Genomic DNA, 20,303 nt, shown 5'->3' with positions numbered 1-20,303 from the left:
GTGGTCACCATGTGGCTTGACGCTTGGGAGTCTAGAGGGGGTGGATCATGGCCTCTCATGCTCACCTGGCAAGCCCAGAAGCATGATGTGGCCTATGAAGTAGAATGACACATTCTGGCCAGGAAAGGGGGGGAAATTAAAAAAAAATCCAATGCCTTTTTGGGAGGATTCTTTTATAGGTGATTTCTGCTTGCTTGCAAATATCCCCACTAAGCTGCACTGGCTTGGCCTCCCATTCAAAATTACTCCAACATCTTAGAAAGCCAGGAAGGGCTGCTCCAGTACTGCCTGGCCATTGCAAAGCAACTTGGAACATGATTACACATGATATCTGAGTGAGAAAGGAGAGTCTACACTCCTCCTCCAGCCCTGTTCTATGGGCACGTTAGTGTGGTTTAGACTTGCAGATCTCTTAATTGTGACAGGAAAATGCCAGGCAGTATGGGAGAGAAAACATCTCCGGGTCACTTTGGTCACCAAGGCCTCTGCAAATGACTCAGGGGGTCAGCCAGGGTCCCCGAAGGAGAGGAGTAAATTGTTTTTTCCACTTTCTATGGATCTGTGAACCACAAACAACTGGTACAGCTGGGATGTATGATAGGTGAGAAACATCTCCCCTGTTTTTCAAGCAGCGTGGAATTTAACTGAGGCAAACATAAACTCCTACGTTTTGGCTTAATTCAATTGCATTTGATGGATGAGAGTCAGGGTTGGACATGGGGAAGCCTGAGTTACTGCAGTTTATGAGAAAAAGGCCTACAAGTATTCATCACAACTGAGCTGAAAGTGTGTGTGGTTGTCAGTCACACTACTGCAAACCTGCCCTGTGTTCATCACATACCTGTGATGCATATTGTCGTGGACAAGGAAGGCCGAGTCTCACTGTCCTCCGCTTTGGTCTTCCTAGGCCCAGCAGATCACATTCATCTCTGAATTCCACCTTTTTAAAATTTTATTTATTTATTTTTTTCCTTTTTTTCCCCAAAGCCTCCCGGTACATAGTTGTATATTCTTCGTTGTGGGTCCTTCTAGTTGTGGCATGTGGGACGCCGCCTCAGCGTGGTTTGATGAGCAGTGCCATGTCCGTGCACAGGATTCGAACCGGCGAAACACTGGGCCGCCTGCAGCAGAGTGCTCGAATTGAACCGCTCAGGCACGGGGCCAGCCCTCTGAATTCCACATTTTAACAGAAAAGTTCTAGAATGGAGGCAGAGAATAACCAAGAGGTTAAAATGTTTGGAAATCAAAATAATAATAACATCAGCAACAGCAATAGCTAATCCATTCTATAGACAAGGACACAGACTAGAGGAGGTGAAGAAACATTCCCAAGGTCACACAATCAGTAAGCGATAAATGTAGAATTCAGATTTGGGCTTATCTGATTCATGTTTTATTGCATCATGTGTATTTGTTTTCTTAGCCACACCAAGAGTGGCTTTATCATTTGGCCCATATTCATCTTTTTTTAAAAATAAAAATCATATATATATTTACAGTGTATAATATGATGATTTGATATACATAGTGAAATGATTACCACAGTCAAGCTGATTAACATAGTCTCTGAGAGGAGTAAACTCTTGACCTCCAAAAGCCTGTGAACATCTCATAATTACCTTAGTAGAACCCAATCCTAAAAATCCACTAACTTCGGAAAAACAATGAAATCTGGTGACCTGGTTTGGCTGGATCTCTCTGCTGTGATGGGAAAACATGGCTTCTGTCTCTTGATACTGTGGAAGGCGATTAGAGAATGAAATCACACCCATCAAGGGCACCTCAAATGAAGCTGGGAGGCCATTGGGGAAGCGGGGCTTGTGCACGTCTCCACTCGAGTGGATGTAAACTTTTGTGCTGTGCTTCATTGCTATCATCCTGACCTTCTTCCAAGAAATATGCTTACTCCCATAGACAAGAACTTTCTGCCTCAGAGATGGCCTTAGCAACCAATCGCATATAGCCTGGAAGTAACAGCTGTTGCCAGCACCAATCATAAATCTTGCAAAACAACCTCTGTAACCCTGCTAGAATTTCTCTCTTTTTGCCTTTATAAATCCTTGCCTCTTTTGTTCACCTCAGAGCACATTTGAGTTTCTACTCGAGTCTGTGTCTCGCAAATTGCAATTCCTAAGACCCCCAAATAAACATTTTTGATTCTTTTACAGTTTATGCCTCTCATTCATTGACAATACAATGTGTCCCACTTTCTAAATTGCATCTTTGAGGAGTAAATGAGACCTGGTTTGAAAGAAATGAGGCCAGACTGAAAGATATCCTTCCGTAAGCATTTCAGTCAGCATGGAAATGACACGTGTGGTCTTGTCATCCCCAGGCTCTTACCCATTTCAGTCAAATAGGCCCCCAGTCACCACTTTCAGTAACACTCACTGGACACAAACTAGAATATAGGCAGGACTGGGACATAGGCAGAGTTTGCCCTTGGCATCGCTGTGATAGACAGAGAATTGCACTGTCCAGATCCCCTTCAAGAAAAGCCTTGCTTCCCAGCTGCAAGGAGGGGGTCCGTAGACAGACTCCAACTGTAAGCTTCTCCAGGGCCTACCTCAGCTCCAGAGAGCCAGCTCACTGAGGTCACACTTTCCCAAGGTAGCCCATAACCAGTGTCTAAGTCACACAGGAGTATAAAGGCCTAACTGTTCAACCATAAGTAGGACACTCCGAATACTTACTCCAGCGCTCCCTGCTGGGTTAGCCATGGCTTTGTGGGGCCTGCATCACAGTTGGACTTTTTCCTGGACCCGATTTTGTTTGCTCTTTCCCTTCACAAGTGTTGATCTCCAATAAACATTTTGTACCTCAAATTCCATTTCAGCATCTTCTGAAGAACCCAACCAGTGACAATCACCTCTTTCTGCTCTGTGACCTTAGTTCTTCTAATTGCACCCTCTTTTAGGCCATTATCCCAAAACAAGATGGTAAAAAGGCTAAATTGGTTCAAAGTTTCTGGTCCAACTTTCACTTACTGTCTAAAGCATGATGTAGTGGAATGAGCACAGGTTTTGGAGACAGACAGCTCCTGGTTCAAATCCCAGCCCTGGAACTAACTAGCTGAGTGACTTTGGGCATGGTATTTTATCTCTCGGAGCCTCAGTTTTCTCTTCTATAAAGTGCTGATGTTACTGTCTACCTAATAAGGTTGTTGCAAGAATTAAATGTAATCACATATGCAAAGCACCTAACACAATGCCTGATACACAGTTGGTGTCTAGTAATTGGCTATTTTCTGTATGATTCCTTTGACACTTGACATATACTTTCTTTGTATTCCAGTTTACCTTTTCAAGTATTTCTTTCTTTCTTCTCCCGTTAGAATGAAGAGCAGAGACTGCATTTTGTTCACTTAATCTGGATCTTTTATAACATGCCAAGAATGGATTGAAATATATCAAATGCTCCCACTATACAGCCACCAACCTGAAACTGGGTTCTTGGTGTGTCAGTTACAACGGCAGGTGTAACACTGAACTGCATACGTAGATGTATAAAGATTTCCAAGTAGATTTTGCCTTCTACTCAGCACTGCACGACCAAATGTGTAACGGTTAATAACGTACAGTTGACACTGTGATGAGCACCCCAGTGTCCATTCTACCCCAGACGGCTAGTCCTATCCACTCACCCCACTCAGGTCCCGCAGGCCTCAGCTGGTCCAAGGATGGACACGAGTCTCTGCTTGGCCCAAACAGACTGAAGAGAAAGAATCATACTGTGTGATTGGCCAGGAGATTTTCTTCTCTCTCCCATTCAATGTGAAAAAGGAATCATGATGCTTCAATTTACATAAAGCCACCAGGAAAACTAGCTCCTGGGAGATCACAGTGCAGAGGCTGAAAGCTCTTGGGTGCCTGATGACATTGCTGAGTTTCTTAATCACTGAAATACGAAGGCTACACTACCTCTTGTCTTCCTTTTATGTGAGAGAATAAATGTCTTTTTTGTTTAAGCCATTTGAGTATGAGATTTTGTTACTTTGAATCTGTAGCTGAAAGTATCCTAACTGAGAGGTGAGGCAAATAATCAATACACAGGCATATCCATCCAGGGTGCCTTTTATGCTTACAGCTATGTTAGAATTGCAGTTTTTAGCAGAAAGAGGCCATCTACTCTGAGTTCCTCAGTTACAGATTAGGAAACTGAGGCTCGGAAAGGCTGAGCAAGTTGCCTGTGAAGACAGAACTCATAAATAGCACAGCCAGGACTAGACCATAAACTTCTTGACATCCAGCATCCAGGCATTAACCCATTCAGAGTCAACGGCATTTGTGTTTATCTACTATGTGGCAAGCACTATATTCTTGCCTCAGTATCCCACTGGTTCCCAACACATGTCAAGGAAATGAACTCTTACGACAATTTTTGCAATTTCAGCTAAAGGACAATAATAAATGTTTCATGAGGCCCTGTTAAGACAGAGGCATTTGCAGAATGCTACAGACATTCTCCACCAACACGAAAATAAGAGTGACATAAGGAAGAGATGGGAGGAATGTCAAGTTGATTGGAAAGATTTATCAGCTTTAAAAAGAGATTCCAGTGCACTGGGAGGAGAGAGATACCTAACAGGATTATCTGTGCTCATCCACTTTTTCTGTCTATAGAAGTATAAAATGTGTTCCTATAAAAATCATACAAAAAATGAAACAGAAGGAAAATAACTGTTATTTTACTCAAGGCATATGTAGTGGAGCTCAAGTCAGGAGTGCTACAGTCCATTAACTTGGCTAAAGAATATTCATGGCTGAAAAGAATTTAGGAAGTTATGAAGAAAGGTGAAAACAGGTACCCATTTTTCGACAATAACATCAGCAAAGGTTCGTGTAGAGTCTATCAGCTTTGTTAACATGAAGCACAGCGTTTAGAAGGCTAGGTGCCTCACCGGAACAGGGAACAGCTGAACCCATTGTGGCTTCAACTCTCTCGGAAATATCTCAGTGACCTTGAGCAGGGCAGCCTCCAAAAGGAGATGAGCACGTGGAAGCCAAGTTGGATAGCATTGACGTGGGCGGATCAATCACAATGCTTCCCACACTCACAGTCCCTTCTGAAGGAAGCAGTTCCTCGAGGAGGAAAGGCTGTCTTCTATACAGAGGACTCTAGCCTTACTCCAGCCTCAACTTTTTGAACTTGACCCAATGGCAGCCAACTCAAACTGGCTATCGATCCACAGAGGTCACTGAACTTGAAAATCTCTGCTCAACAGAGATGCTGAAGATTGGAATTGCTGGATATGTATGGAGAGTAATGACAGGTTGTGAGAAACACCATAAATGATGACTTTATGAGGGCATTAAGGAGTTTTAGCAGATGTCAGTACAAGCAGAAAGAGAGTTTCTAAGGTATGTTAGGTGCTTAAAGATCATCCATGGACCGCCTGCCTCAGAACCACCTATGGGGCTTGTGAAAAATGCAGACTCCTGATGTCCACCCAGAACCACCAGATCAGACTCTTGAGGATGGATTCCCAGACTCTACACTTCAACAAAGTGATTATCACGCACAAAGCTAAAGTTTAAAAAAATACTGATCTAATTTAGACCCTTTATTTTTACCAGTGAAGAAACTGAGGCAAAAGAAGTCACAAAGACAAAGCAAGACTCATCTGCTTTTATTCACCTTTTCTACTGGAGATGTTGCCATCCCTCTTTCCTCCGACTGATGGATTCATTCACAGTGCCTCAGCACCTGCATTCTGCTTGCAGTGTATTTCCTTTCCAGTGTTTATATTTCACATTCATTAATTCAGCAAACACTTAATGAGTATCCCTTACAGATCAAGCATCTTCCTAGGATCCAGGCAAACAGAAAGAAACAGAATCCCAAAATCTGTGATCAAGGAGCTATGTGTTTCCTTCATAAATAAAATTATAAACAGGACGTCTTTCCAAACATTTGAATCTCCCTTTTCTAAATACCCAAGTGCTTATTACATGATGAATGTTTGTTATATGAGTAATAAAAATTGTTGACAAAACAGACCCACACTCTTCCAAGACCTCCACCACCCAAAAAAGTTCTATCCAGGTCAAAAACTAAATCTTATTTGGGCTCTCATCTAGAAATAGGTAGACATATGCCTTCCTACAAAGAGGACTTAGCTAATGCAGCCAGATTGCAAACTGTTCACCCAGATCCAAGACCATCAAAAGTTCTAACAGCGATGGTCATTAAGCATCTAATAACCACCCATGCACGAAGAAAACTGTTAGCCATGCAAACTGGCTTGCACCCAACAAAGGTGATCTGAGCATGCAGTGCCTGTTGCTTTCATTTAAAATGTGTTTCTCTCTTTTATCACCTGAAGATTATCATGAAATGTCACCAACCTATGTGAGAGGGCCACTATTTTTAGCAAAACAGAGCACTTAAAGAGGCCTAAAAAAAAACCCAAAAAACTTCCCCATGGAGGCAAGGAATAGGTCACAGGAAAGTGAGATGTGAGGGAGAGGATATTGGGAGAGGCAGGTTCCTGGAGCAGAAACCAGTGGTGACTCAAATAGAAGGATCTGAACACAGCAATGCTGTGAAATGGTCAGGCAAAAAGATACAAATATGCTTCCATTAGTTCTCTCGTGGCTTGAAGGGAAGAGTGGGGCAAGGAAGAGAGGGCAGGGGATAGCTCTAGCTAGACCTTTCCACCTCCACTTACTGGCCCCTCATTGTTAGGGACAGAACAAGAAGTACAATGAGAAGGAAAGGAAAAAAAAAAAACCAGTTAGAAGGAAAAATAGAGCTTGGCCCCTCCCATAATTTCAGAGAAAGCTCAGGGAATTTAAGCTATCAAAACAATAATAATATCTGCAATCTTTAAATATAGTATTTTACATTTTAAAAAGTGTTTAAGAGCCATTTTTCCTCCATGTGACCTCCTTACTCCATTTCTCCCTGTCTACCACCTATAGTCTCTGGGTGTTGAAGTCTCTTGATGTCAGTGGAATGGGTGACACCTTGGTTCTTATCTACTGTCCCTACACTTTTTGTTTCCCACTAGCAGAGGCCACAGAAGAGCTGGAAGAGCAGAGGGAAGCAGGCTAGGCCTGGTTATATATAGTTTTGCAGACTAAAGTAGGACACATGCCCCTTGCCCCACTGTGCGTGCAGTGGATAGTGACTAGAGCTTGAAAGAGATAATCCTGCAAATGTTCCCAGGAAATCTGTCACATAGTCCGGGTTGCTGGATAAAGCACTCAGCAGCACTGACAAAAACAGCACATGGGAAGTAAACCTATATAGGGAAAAAAAAGTCCCTCTCTGTGTGACACAATAAACGCAAAAGTCACCATCAATAAAGAGTCAAGGAGTAAAAGAAATCTGAATCAAAATGAGAGTGAGGCTGCTAAAGATCAGCAAACTATGAATCCAAGTATTTAAATGTTTAAAGATATAATGAAATTTCCCTTTCAGTCGACATAGTCTCTGCCGAGAACATCACAGGATTCCTTAATAATGGTTAATGGGTTTGCCTGCAAACAAAGTCCCATAGTTTGTAGTAATATAGATGCTACTGGTGCATGTCACATTTTCCTCACATATAGGAAATTGCAATGCACTTGTCTCCTGTCACCATTAAAATTATAAATAGCTATTTTTTAATAATTTTTATTTTTTATAATTGTCATAAAATTCCATGCCTGCAACCGAGATGCTTTCTTCCTATTTTCCCACTTAATTCTATTTTAAGTGACCCTATTAATGATATTTCTCTACTTGAAATAATTGGATAATCTAAAACTGAGAAATAAGCACTTTCCTCTCCTCATTGTTTTCCCCTCTTCTTTATCTGTAACGGCCCCAGGAGATCACAAACATTTGTCCTCAGGGCAATATCAGCAGCTAATGATTCATGTTCAAAAGCTCAAAGTTGTCTAATTAACAAAAGGCAATGTTTTACAGAAGCCAGTTTTGCTTTCAAGTTAATAGCACACAGTACACAGAAACACTGGATTGCATGCAAGTCTCCAAGCTTGTGGTGTGCTATTAATTCAAAACTTTCCTATTTCATTTTATCTGACCCAAACTTCAAGTAACTAAAAATGTACTACTTTCATTTGTTTCGTTCTGATTTACTGGTGCCTTTACAGTATAGTTCACACATCACATCCTCCTATAATGTGCTCATAAATATCACTTTTCATTTTTTATTAAAATATGCACTTTATTAATGAAAATATTAGCATATTTTCTGTGAAGTAGATTCTTAATAGTATCAGTCATTAACAAAATCAGGATCTTTTAAACAGCCAGTCATCCTCTTAATGTAAATGGTGGCATGAGCTAAGTAATTCCTCAATAGCAGACATTTGGCAAAATATCTGGCACTTTATCACTGTGACATCATGAATCTTTATAGAGAGGTTGACATTTAAATGATAAATATTGACATTTATAAAATTCTGGTATATATTTATGAGTTTCTGATACCAGTGGCTTTGAAATCAGCAACAATCCAAACAGAACAGACAAAATTTTCGTAGATTCATCATGGTCTTAGATTTCAAACCAAAGCTGATCCCAGGGAATTAAGTGCTGTTCCTCCACAATGCCTGGATACTTTGCACAACCATTTATTATAACTGCTCACTGTCTTGTTTGTGTCCACACTCGCAGCGGGGATTGGTTCTTTGCATCTTTACAATACAGCACAGTGGTTAAGAACGTGCACTCCCAGTTGAAAGCTGCCTGGGTTTGAATTTAGTCTCCATGCTTTCCACTTTATGTAACTTGGATGTTAAGCTCTAAGTGCAGCTTCTTTATGTGATAAACGAGTATAAGGGTATCTATTTTTCTCATAAAGCTGATGGAAAGAATAAAAAAGATGTATTTAGAGTGAATTACACTTGATTAAAACTCTCCAAATATTAGCTATTTGCATTTGCATTCCTAGTACCCACAGCCCAGGGAGGAGAATATGGTAAGTACTTCATGTTTACTAAAAGAGTAAATAAATGAATTTGCAGACAAGTACTAGTATTCTTGTTTATAAATGAGTTAAACTTGCTTCAGCAAAGTAAAGAAACTTGCTCAATGTCAGTCAGTTAGTAAGTCACAGAATTGATTTTCCAGCTTGAGTCCGTGTGTGTCCAAACTGCAGCAGAAAACAGTAGCTGGCCCCCAGAGAGGTCTCTGAGCTTGCTACTGATTGAGACAACACCTAAGTTTCAAAATTAACCAAGTGGATTTCTTTTCTAAAGAATGATTTAAAAATGTGCAGAAATGTCATGAGCCTCACTCCCAAATCACTGCCAATTTATCTGCTAAGGAGCAATCGCTATGAAATTGGGATTTTGTTCTCAAATACCCTCCTAAACCTAGAAAAATGGGGGACAGATGATATTCTGACAGCTAACTTTCCCACTTAAGTCTCTGCCACTCTCAATCTTTGTCAAAATGGGTTTCTCATAATTAAGAATCATGGTTCTCAGAGGAGACAAGTGGCAACTCAATAGCTCAAAACCTGCTGAACAATTCCATTGTACGTTGAAGTGCCCATACACTCGAGCATTCTTACCCATGTCTGCAATCCCAAAGGCTTTGCTTAGTGAAGAGAGCAAGGAAACCATCTATGTAAGGACACTTTAAGTAGGCGTGCTCATTCTTCAGTGTTAATTACTTGAGTTACTACCTTATACCATTGCTATGGAGAAAAGAATATTTTATGAGAAGGAAATGAGTTCATTTCTTAACTCGAGGTAGGTGAAATCCTTCATACTTGTTCGTCTAGTAAAAGTTATTACTAAGATTGATGTTCTTAATATATACATTGCAAAGAAGATTCAGATTTTCAGTCTGAAAGCCCTGCTGCCTCAACACCCTAAACACCCTAATAGATATGCAACTTTGCCTCATGTGTCTCAGATAAGAGGCTACAACTTACACACAAGAGTTTTTAATTGTACCTGATCTATCTACATTTTAAAGGACTTCATTCTCAAAGCATACACTTATATAAGATTTATCTTTTCCTTTCACAACTTGTATTCATTAAAGAGAATTGGGTTTCATTCTCCCAGAGCTAAAAGAGATGACATAACCTAAAATATTAAAGAATTAGCCATTATAAAGTTGCCTGAGGTCAGCATCTTGGCAGAGTAAGTTGTTCCCTTTGTTTCTCCCCTCTAAATTACAGCAAGTAGGACATCTATAGACCAACAAAAGACTCTGTACAGCATACCAGAACAGCTGAGACATCCATACACCTATACATCTGAAGGTGGGTGGACTGGACCTCCTGGAGGCAATGGAACCAGGGGAGTAGCAGCAGCAGCTACCAAGACCAGAAGCTCCAGGAACTGCAGCTGTGCCTGAGACCAGAGGCCCCAGGAATTGCAGCCATGCCTCTGACCAGAGATCCCAGGAACTGAGGTCACACGCAAAAATGGAGGCCCCAGGAATTCAAGCAGCCCATGCTCCCAAAATCACTGTGGGCCTGTGACTGGAGACTCCAGGAACTATGACAATACCCGTAGCTCAGCACCCTTCTCCTACCCCAGTGATGGCACCTCTGACACTGGCCTTTCCAGCAGCAGGGGCTGTATCCAAGATGTGGATACCCCCAGCAGCAACAATGGTGTCTGTGACCTAGGTTTCAAAAAGCACAGCAGCACCAGAGACCAGAGGCTGCAGGAGACACAGTGGCACTCAAGGATCAGCCCCTACATCTCCTCCAGCATTGGCAGAGAGCACCTGCAATCTAAGGCTTCAGGATACAGAGTAGTGTCAGTGACCCAGCTCACTTCCCCACCCACCAGTGTCAGCACCTCTGACACCAGCCCTTCTAGCAGCAGAGACTGCATGCAAGACCCTGATACCCCTGGCAGCAGCAGTGGTGCCTGTGACTTGAGGTTCCAAACAGCACACCAGTCCCCAAGACCAGAGGCTGCAGCAGCAACAATGGTGGTGGGTAGCAGTGGCACGCATGATGACACTGGCCCTGTCAGCAATGGGGTCTACATACAAGACTCCAGGCCCCAACAGCAGTGGTGACACCTGTGAAACCAGCATCTCCAGCAGCAACATTGCCAGCATCCCCAGATAACCCAGGAGGAGAAGCACAGGCAGTGCATGCAGCAGCAGTGCCTGAGCCTATGGAGATCCCAAAGAGAGCCAGGTAACAGCAACAACAAAGCCCATGATCCTGGTCCCTCCCAGCTGCAGAGTCACCTGCAACTTTGGCCCTTCCACCAGTAGTAGCAGCACCTGTGGACCCAACAAACCCAGACATGGGGGAGGTTCCTGTGACACCAGTTATCAAACCACTCCCCACCCTCCATCTGCTGCAGTGGGGGAACGCATGATCTGGGTGACCCTGGAAGCAGCAGAGGTGCCTCCATGCTAGTGGCCATAGTAGCAATACCGATGACTGCAGCATGCCAGCAGCAACTTCAGGAGCACAAGCAGCACAGGAGGATGCTGACAATGCCCATGGCACAGGCAATGAACAGTGGAAAGCACATGTTCCCAAATACACACAGAAGGAGCTGAGAATCAAAGCAAACAAAGCCTTACTCAAATAAGAAAGCTGTTTGCCAACACAAATGTACCAACAGAGGAATAACCCATCCAGCATCATGAAGAACTACAGTAACACAGTAGCACAAAAAGAAAATGACAACTCTCCAGAAGTGAAGCTTGGAGTCATGAAAGATTGCGATCTAACTGACAGAGAATTCAAAATGGCTGTCATGGAGAAACTCAATGAGTTGCAAGCAAACTGAGAAAGACAGTTCAATGAGCCTGGAAGTAAAAGTAATGTACAGAGGAGTACTTCACCAAAGAAATGGAAACTCTAAATAAAACACTAAACAAATTCTGAAGCTGAAGAACACAATAAATGAAATAAAGAATAAAGTAGAAAGCATTAAAAATAGAGCAGACCATATGGAAGAAAGAAATAGCAGGCTTGAAGACAGAAATCTAGAAATGATTTAGGTGCAAGAGGAGAGAGCACTAAGTTTTTTTAAAAATGGAGAAATTCTGTGAGAAATATATGTATCAATTATGAAAAATAATACAAGGATAATGGATATCCAGAAAGAGGAGAGAGGGAGAAAGAAGCAGAGAGTTTAAAGAAATAATAGCTGAGAACATCCCAAACCTGGGGAAGGAACTGGATATACAAGTACACGTCAACTCAAAAAGACCTTCTCCAAGGCACATGATATAAAACTGTCAAAACTCAATGACAAAGAAAGAGTATTAAGAGCAGTCAGAGAGGGGCTGGCCCCGTGGCCGAGTGGTTAAGTTCGCGCGTCCACTGCAGGCGGCCCAGTGTTTCGTTGGTTCGAATCCTGGGCGCGACATGGCACTGCTCATCAGACCACGCTGAGGCAGCGTCCCACATGCCACAACTAGAAGGACCCACAACGAAGAATACACAACTATGTACCGGGGGGCTTTGGGGAGAAAAAGGAAAAAATAAAATCTTTAAAAAAAAAAAAAAAAAAAAAAAAAGAGCAGTCAGAGAGAAGAAAATAACTTACAAAGGAACCCCCATTAGGCTATCAGTGGATTTCTCAGTAGACACTCTACAGGCTAGGAGAGAGTGGAAATATATATTCAAAATATTGAAAGATTAAAAACTGTCATCCAAGAACATTCTATCCAGAAAAATTATCCTTCAGTTATGAAGGAGAAATAAAGTCTTTCCCTGACTAACAAAAGCTGAGGGAGTTCATTGCCACTAGACCTGCCTTACAAGAAAAACTGAAAGGAGTCCTCCTAAAAGGCAAAGATATACAAAGCTTTGAGCAATATGATAAATAGGTAGACAGGATCAGAAAATTGCATCTCTATATCAGCATAGATTAGTAAATAATTATAACATAAAAGCTAAACAGAAAGAAAGCATACAAAATAACTATAACCACTTTGATTTGGTAACAGACTCACAATACAAAAAGGGATAATTTGTGACAACAAAAACATAGAAGGGGAAAAGGAAAATGAAGAAACCTGCATGGGCAAATGTAGATAAGATGCTGTCAGCAGAGAAAGAACTAGCTCATCTATGACATCTTGTGTACAAACTTCATGATAACCACAAAACAAAAATTCAGATCAGGGGCCAGCCCTGCAGCCAAGTTGTTGAGCTCACGTGCTCCACTTTGGCGGCCCGGGGTTTTGCTGGTTCAGATCATGGGCATGGACATGGCACCGCTCATCAAGCCATGCTGAGGTGGCATAGCACATGCCACAACTAGAAGGACCCACAACTAAAATATACAACCATGTATTGGGTGGGGGGGGGGGGGCTTTGGGGAGAAAAAAGAAAAAAAATAAAATCTTAAAAAAAAATTCAGAGTAGAGTCACAAAACAACAAAAAAGAGAAAACTTAGAAACACATCACAGAAAACCACTAACCTGAAATGGCAGATAGAAACACAAGGAAAAAAAGACAATGGAAAAACAGAACAACTGGAAAAAAAAAGATAAAATGGCAGTATTAAGCCCTCATATATCAATAATCACTCAAAATGTAAATATGTAAATGGATTAAGTTCATCATCGAAAAGACAGAGAGTGGCTGGATGGATTAAAAAACAAGACACAACAACATGCTGCCTCTAGGAGACCTATCCAGGCCATAGGCTCAGAGTGAAGGGATGGAAGAAAATACTCCCAGAAAATGGAAACCAAAAGAAAGCAAGTAAAGGCATACTTATATCAGACAAACAAGACTTCAAACCAAAAAAGATAACAAGAGACAAAGATGGATATTATCTAGTGATAAAGGGGACATTCTACCAAGAAGACATAACATTTATTACTATATATTTGCCTAATGCAGGAGCGGCAAAGTATGTAAAGCAACTATTCACCGATCTAAAGGGAGATATTAACAGTAACACAATAATAGTAGGGTACTTTAATACTCCATTAACATTAATGGATAGATCATCCAGACAGAGTCAACAAAAAACCAGTGGCCTTAAATGAAACACTAAGCCAGGTGGACTTAATAGATACATATAGAACATTCCATCCAAAACCAGCAGAATACACATTCTTCTTAAAAGCACATGGAACACTCTCAAAGACAGACCATATTTTAGGAAACAAAACAAGTCTCAATAAATTTAAGAAGGCTGAAATCATATCAAGCATCTTTTCCAAGCACAACTGTATGAAACTAGAAGTCAACTACAAGAATAAAGCTGGAAAAGTCATAAATATGTGGAGAATTAACAACATACTACTGAACAACTATCAGATCAATGAGGAAATCAAATGAGAAATTAAAAAATACCTGGAGACAAATGAAAATTAAAACACAACATATCAAAAAGTATGGATGCAGTAAAAGCAGTAGGAAGAGGGAAATTTACAGCAATACAGCTCTATCCCCAGAACTAGAAAAATCTCAAATAAAAAATCCAACACTACACCTAAAAGAACTAGAAAAAGAAGAATAAATGAAGCCCAAAGACAGTACAAAGAAGGAAATAGTAAAAATGAGAGTAGAAAATAAATGAAATAGAGACAAAAAGACAATAGAAAAGATGAAGGAAACTAAGATTTGGTTATTTGAAAAGATAAAGTTAACAAACACTTAGCTAGACTCACTAAGAAAAAAAGATAGAAGGCTCAAATAAGTAAAATAAATGAAAGAGGAAAAATTAAAACAGATAGCACAGAAATACAAAGAATTATAAGACAATACTATTAAAAACTATGCCCCCCAACAAATTTGATAACCTAGAAGGAACGGATAAATTCTTAGAATCATACAACCACTAAAACTGAATCAAGAAGAAATAGAGAATCTGAATAGACCAATCACAAGTAAAGACATTGAAACAGTAATCAAAAACCTCCTGAAAAACAAAAGTCCAGGACCAGACAGTTTTTCTGGTGAATTCTACCAAACATTCAAAGAAGATTTAATATCTATCCTTCTCAAACTATTCTGAAAAATTGAAGAGGATGGGATGCTTTCTACCTCGTTTTATGAGGCTAACATTACCCTGATACCACAACAGACAAGGACAACACAAAAAAGAAAAATCACAAGGCAATATTGCTGATGAACAAGGATGCAAAAATCTTCAACAAAATGTTAGCAAATTGAATACGACAATACATTAAAAGTATCATACACCATGATCAAGTGGGATTTATTCCAGGGATTCAGGGATGGTTCAACATCCACAAGTCAATCTACGTCATACATCACATCAACAAAATGAAGAATAAAAATCACATGATCATCTCAAAAGATGCAGAGAAAGCAGCTGACAAGATTCAACATCCATTTATAATTAAAACTCTCAATAAAATAGGTATAGAAGGAAAATACCTCAACATAATAAAGGCTATATATGACAAACCCACACCCAACATCATACTGATTAGTGAAAACCTGTAAGCCATCCCTCTAAGAAAGGAACAAGACAAGGATGCCCACTCCCACTACTCTTATTCAACATAGTACCAAAGTCCTAGCCAGAGCAATTAGGCAAGAAAAAGAAATAAAAAGTATCCAAATTGGAAAGAAAGAAGTAAAACTATTTGTACTCTTTGCAGATGACACCATTCTATACACAAAAAACTCTGAAGGATACACCAAAAAACTATTAGAAATGAATACAGTAAAGTTGCAGGATACAAAATCAACATACAAAAATCAGTTGCATTTCTATACGCTAATAACAAACTAGCAGAAAGAGAAATCAAGAATATAATCCCATTTATAATCACAACAAAAAGAATAAAATACCTAGGAATAAATTTAACCAGGGAGGTGAAATCTCTGTTTACTGAAAACTATAAGACATTGCTAAAAAAATTGAAGAAGACATAAAGAAATAGAAAGATATTCTGTGCTCATGGTTTGGAAGACTTAACATAGTTAAAACGGCCATGTTATCTAAATGAATCTACAGATTCAATGCAATCCTAATCAGAATCCCAATGACATTTTTCATGGAAATAGAACAAAGAATCCTGAAACTTGTATGGAACAACAAAATACCATGAATAGCCAAAGCAATCCTGAGAAAAAAGAACAAAACTATCACACTCTCAGATTTCAAAACATACTACAAAGCTATAGTAATCAAAACAGCATGATACTGGCAGAAAAAGAGACACACAGATCAATGGAACAGAACTGAGAGCCCAGAAATAAACCATACATCTATGGGCAGTTAATTTTCAACAAAGGAGACAAGAACATACAAAGGAGAAAGGAAAGTCTCTTCAATAAATGGTGTGGGGGAAACTGGACAGCCTCATGCAAAAGAATGAAAGTAGAACATTATCTTATACCATAAATGAAAATTAGCTCAAAATGGATTAAAGACTTGAAATGTTAGACCTGAAACCATAAAACTCCTAGAAGAAAACACAGGCAGTATGCTCTTTGACATCAGTCTTAGCAGTATCTTTTTGAATATCAGGTGTACTCAGGCAAGCAAAACAAGAAAAAATAGCAAATGAGGCTATATCAGACTAAAAAGTTTCTGTACAGCAAAGGAAACCATCAACAAAATTAAAAGACAACCCATCAACTGAGATAAAATATTTTCAAATCATATATCTGACAAGGAGTTAATTTCCAAAATAAAGAAAGAACTCATATAACTCAACAACAAAAAAATGAATAACCCAATCAAAAAATGGGCAGAGGATATGAACAGACATTTTCCCAAAGAAGATATACAGATGGCCAACAGGCACATGAAAAAATGTTCAATTTTACTAATTACTAGGGAAATCCAAATCAAAACTACAATGAGACATCACCTAATGCCTATCAGAATGGCTTCAATTAATAAGAAATAAGAAGTGTTGGAGAGGGTGTGGAGAAAAGGAAACTCTCATACATTGCTGGTGGGAATATAAACTGGTGCAACCACTACGGAAAACAGTATGGAGATTCCTCAAAAAATTAAGAATAGAACTACCATATGGTCCAGCAATTTCACTCCTAGTTATTTATCCAAAGAATACAAAAGTACTAATTTGAAAGGATATAACAACCCCTATGTTCATTGCAGCATTATGCATAGTACCTAAGACTTTGAAGCAACCTAAGCACCCATGAACAAATGAATGGATAAAGAAGATTTGGTGTATATATATATATGTACAATAGAATATGCCTCAGTCATAAAAAAGACAAAATCTTGCCATTTGCAACAAAATGGATGGGCCTTGAGGGTATTATGTTATGTAAAATAAGTCAGACAGAGAGAAACAAATACCATACGATTTCACTCATTTGTGGAAGATAAACAAAGACAGATTCAGAGGCCAGAGTGGTGATTGTCAGAGAAGAAGGGGAATGGGGGAGGGTGAAAGGGGTAAAAGGGGCACATGCCAGTGGTGATGGATAGAGTTTTGGTGGTGAACACAATGTACTCTATACATAAGTCAAAACATAAGGATATACACCTGAAATTTATATAACGTTATACACCAATGTGACCTCAGCAAAAAAATGTTGCCTAAAAAATGTGTTGGGTGGGGTTCATGCATGCACTCATTCAATAAGTAGATATTGAGCAGCTATTACATGCATGAGGCATGTCCTAGAAATAATGAGATCTTAGTCTTAAACTTTTGTATAGTCCTAATTACTACAACAACGTAGCAAAGTCTCTAGAAATTTGAGGATTAAAAAATAGTTCTGGATCAACTTGTTTTGTTTTGTTGAAAGTAACAAAGGAAGATTCCTAATCATTCAAGTTTCACAAAATACACCTCCCCGGTATCCTGATCTTAAATGTTTTAGGGAAGTCAATATGGAACCAAAATTTAGAAAGAAAGGAGTCTTAGAATAAAAAATGGCAAAATTACCAATCTTTTAATATCTGCACTCTCTCTATCCCTTTCCTCCCATTAATAAGAAAGTGTGCTTATCTCTAAAAAAAAAAAAAAAAAAAAAAAACCACATATTTCCTCACCTTCTTACAGTCTCTTTTTTCTACAATTAATGTGGTTCTCTCTTGCATTATTTTCAACCACGTACAAACATGGTTTATATCATCCATCCAAAAAAAGTGTATGTTCATGCTCTGGCCCGGTGGCACAGCAGTTAAGTTCTCACATTCCACTTTGGCAGCCTGGGGTTCACTGGTTCAGATCCCAGGTGTGGACATGGCACTGCTTGGCAAGCCATGCTGTGGTAGGCATTCACATATAAGGTGGAGGAAGATGGGCACGGATGTTAGCTCAGGGCCAGTCTTCCTCAGTAAAAAGAGGAGGATTGGCAGCAGATGTTAGCTCAGGGCTAATCCTCCTCCTCAAAAAAAAAAAGCGTATGTTCAACACCCATTTATGATAAGAACTGTCAACAAAGTGGGTATAGAGGGAACATGCCTCAACATAATAAAGGCCTTATATGACAAACCCACAGCTAACATCATATTCAATGATGAAAAGCTGAAAACATCTCATCTAAGATCAGGAACAAGACAAGGATGCACACTCTTGCCACTTTATTCAACATAGTATTGGAAGTCCTAGCCACAACAATCAGACAAGAAAAAGAAATAAAGGCATCCAAATTGGAAAGGAGGAAGTAAAACTGTCGCTGTTTGCTGATGACATGATACTATACATAGAAACTCTAAAGACTCCACCAAAAACTATTATAACTAATAAGTGAATTCATAAAGTTGCAGGATACAAAATTAATATACAGAAATCTGTTGCATTCCTATACACTAATAATGATCTATCAGAAAGAAAAATTAAGAAAACAATCTCATTTACAATTACATCAAAAAGAATAAAATACCTAGGAATAAATTTAACCAAGGAGGTGAAAGACCTGTACTCTGAAAACTATAGGATACTGATGAAAGAAATTGAAGACAACACAAATTAATGGAAAGATACACTGTGCTCATGCACTGGAAGAATTAATATTGTTAAAATGTCCATACTACCCAAAGCAATCTACAGATTCAATGCAATCTTTATCAAAATACCAGTGCCACTTTCCACAGAACTAGAAGAAATAATCCTAAAATTTGTATGGGGCCACAAAAGACCCTGAAAAGCCAAAACAATCTTGAGAAAAAGAGCAAAGTTGGAGGTTTTATGATCCCTGATTTCAAACTATAGCACAAAGCTATAGTAATCAAAAAGTTTGATACTAGCACAAAAACAGACACATACGTCAATAGAACAGAATAGAGAACCCAAAAATAAATCCACACTTATATGGTCAATTAATCTATGACAAAGGAGGCAAGAATATACAATGAGGAAAAAAATTATCTCTTCAAGAAATGGTGTTAGGAAAACTGGATAGCCACATGCAAAAGAACGAAACTGGACAATTTTCTTACATCATATACAAAAATAAACTCAAAATGGATTAAAGACTTAAATGTAAGAACTGAAACCATAAAACTCCTAGAAAAAAACATAGGCAGTACACTCTTTGACATCGGTCTTAGCAATACCTTTTTGGCTCTGTTTCAGGCAAGGGTGAAAAAAGCAAAAACAAACAAATGGGACTAAATCAAACTAAAAAGCTTGGCACAGCAAGGGAAATCAACAAAATGAAAAGGCGATGGGAGAAGATATTTGCAAGCGATATATCCGATAAGGTGTTAGTATCCAAAATATATAAAGAACTCATACAACTCAATATCAAAAAAAAATCTGATTAAAAAATGGGCCGAGAACCTGAATAGATGTTTTTTCAAAAAAGACATACAGATGGCCAATAAACACATGAAAAGATGCTCAATGTCACTAATCATCAGGGAAATGTACATCAAAACCACAATGAGCTATCATCTCACACCTGTCAGAATGGCTGTCATCAAAAAACAATAAATAACAAGTGTTGGCAAAGATGTGGAGAAAAGGGAACGCTCACGTACTGTTCGTGGGAACGTAAAATTGATGGAGCCACTATGGAAAATAGCATGGAGGTTCTTCAAAAAGTTAAAAATAGAACTACCATACAATCCAGCAATTCCACTTCTGGGTATTTACCCAAAGAAAACAAAAACACTAATTCAAAAAGATACATGCACTCCTCTGTTCATTGCAGCGTTATTCACAATAGCCAAGATATGGAAGCAACCTAAGTATCCATCAAAAGATGAGTGAATAAAGATGTGATACACACACACACACACACACACACATGCACACCTTGGAATACTACTCAGCCATAAAAAGGAATGAGATCTTGCCATTTGTGACAACTCGGATGGACCTAGAGGGTATTATGCTAAGTGAAATAGACATAAAAGACAAATACCATATGATTTCTCTTACATGCAGAATCTAAAATACAAAACAAACTTAACAAACA

Source organism: Equus przewalskii, chromosome 15, assembly GCF_037783145.1.
Source record: "Equus przewalskii isolate Varuska chromosome 15, EquPr2, whole genome shotgun sequence".
Taxonomy (NCBI): domain Eukaryota; kingdom Metazoa; phylum Chordata; class Mammalia; order Perissodactyla; family Equidae; genus Equus; species Equus przewalskii.
This window is presented reverse-complemented; position numbering follows the sequence as displayed.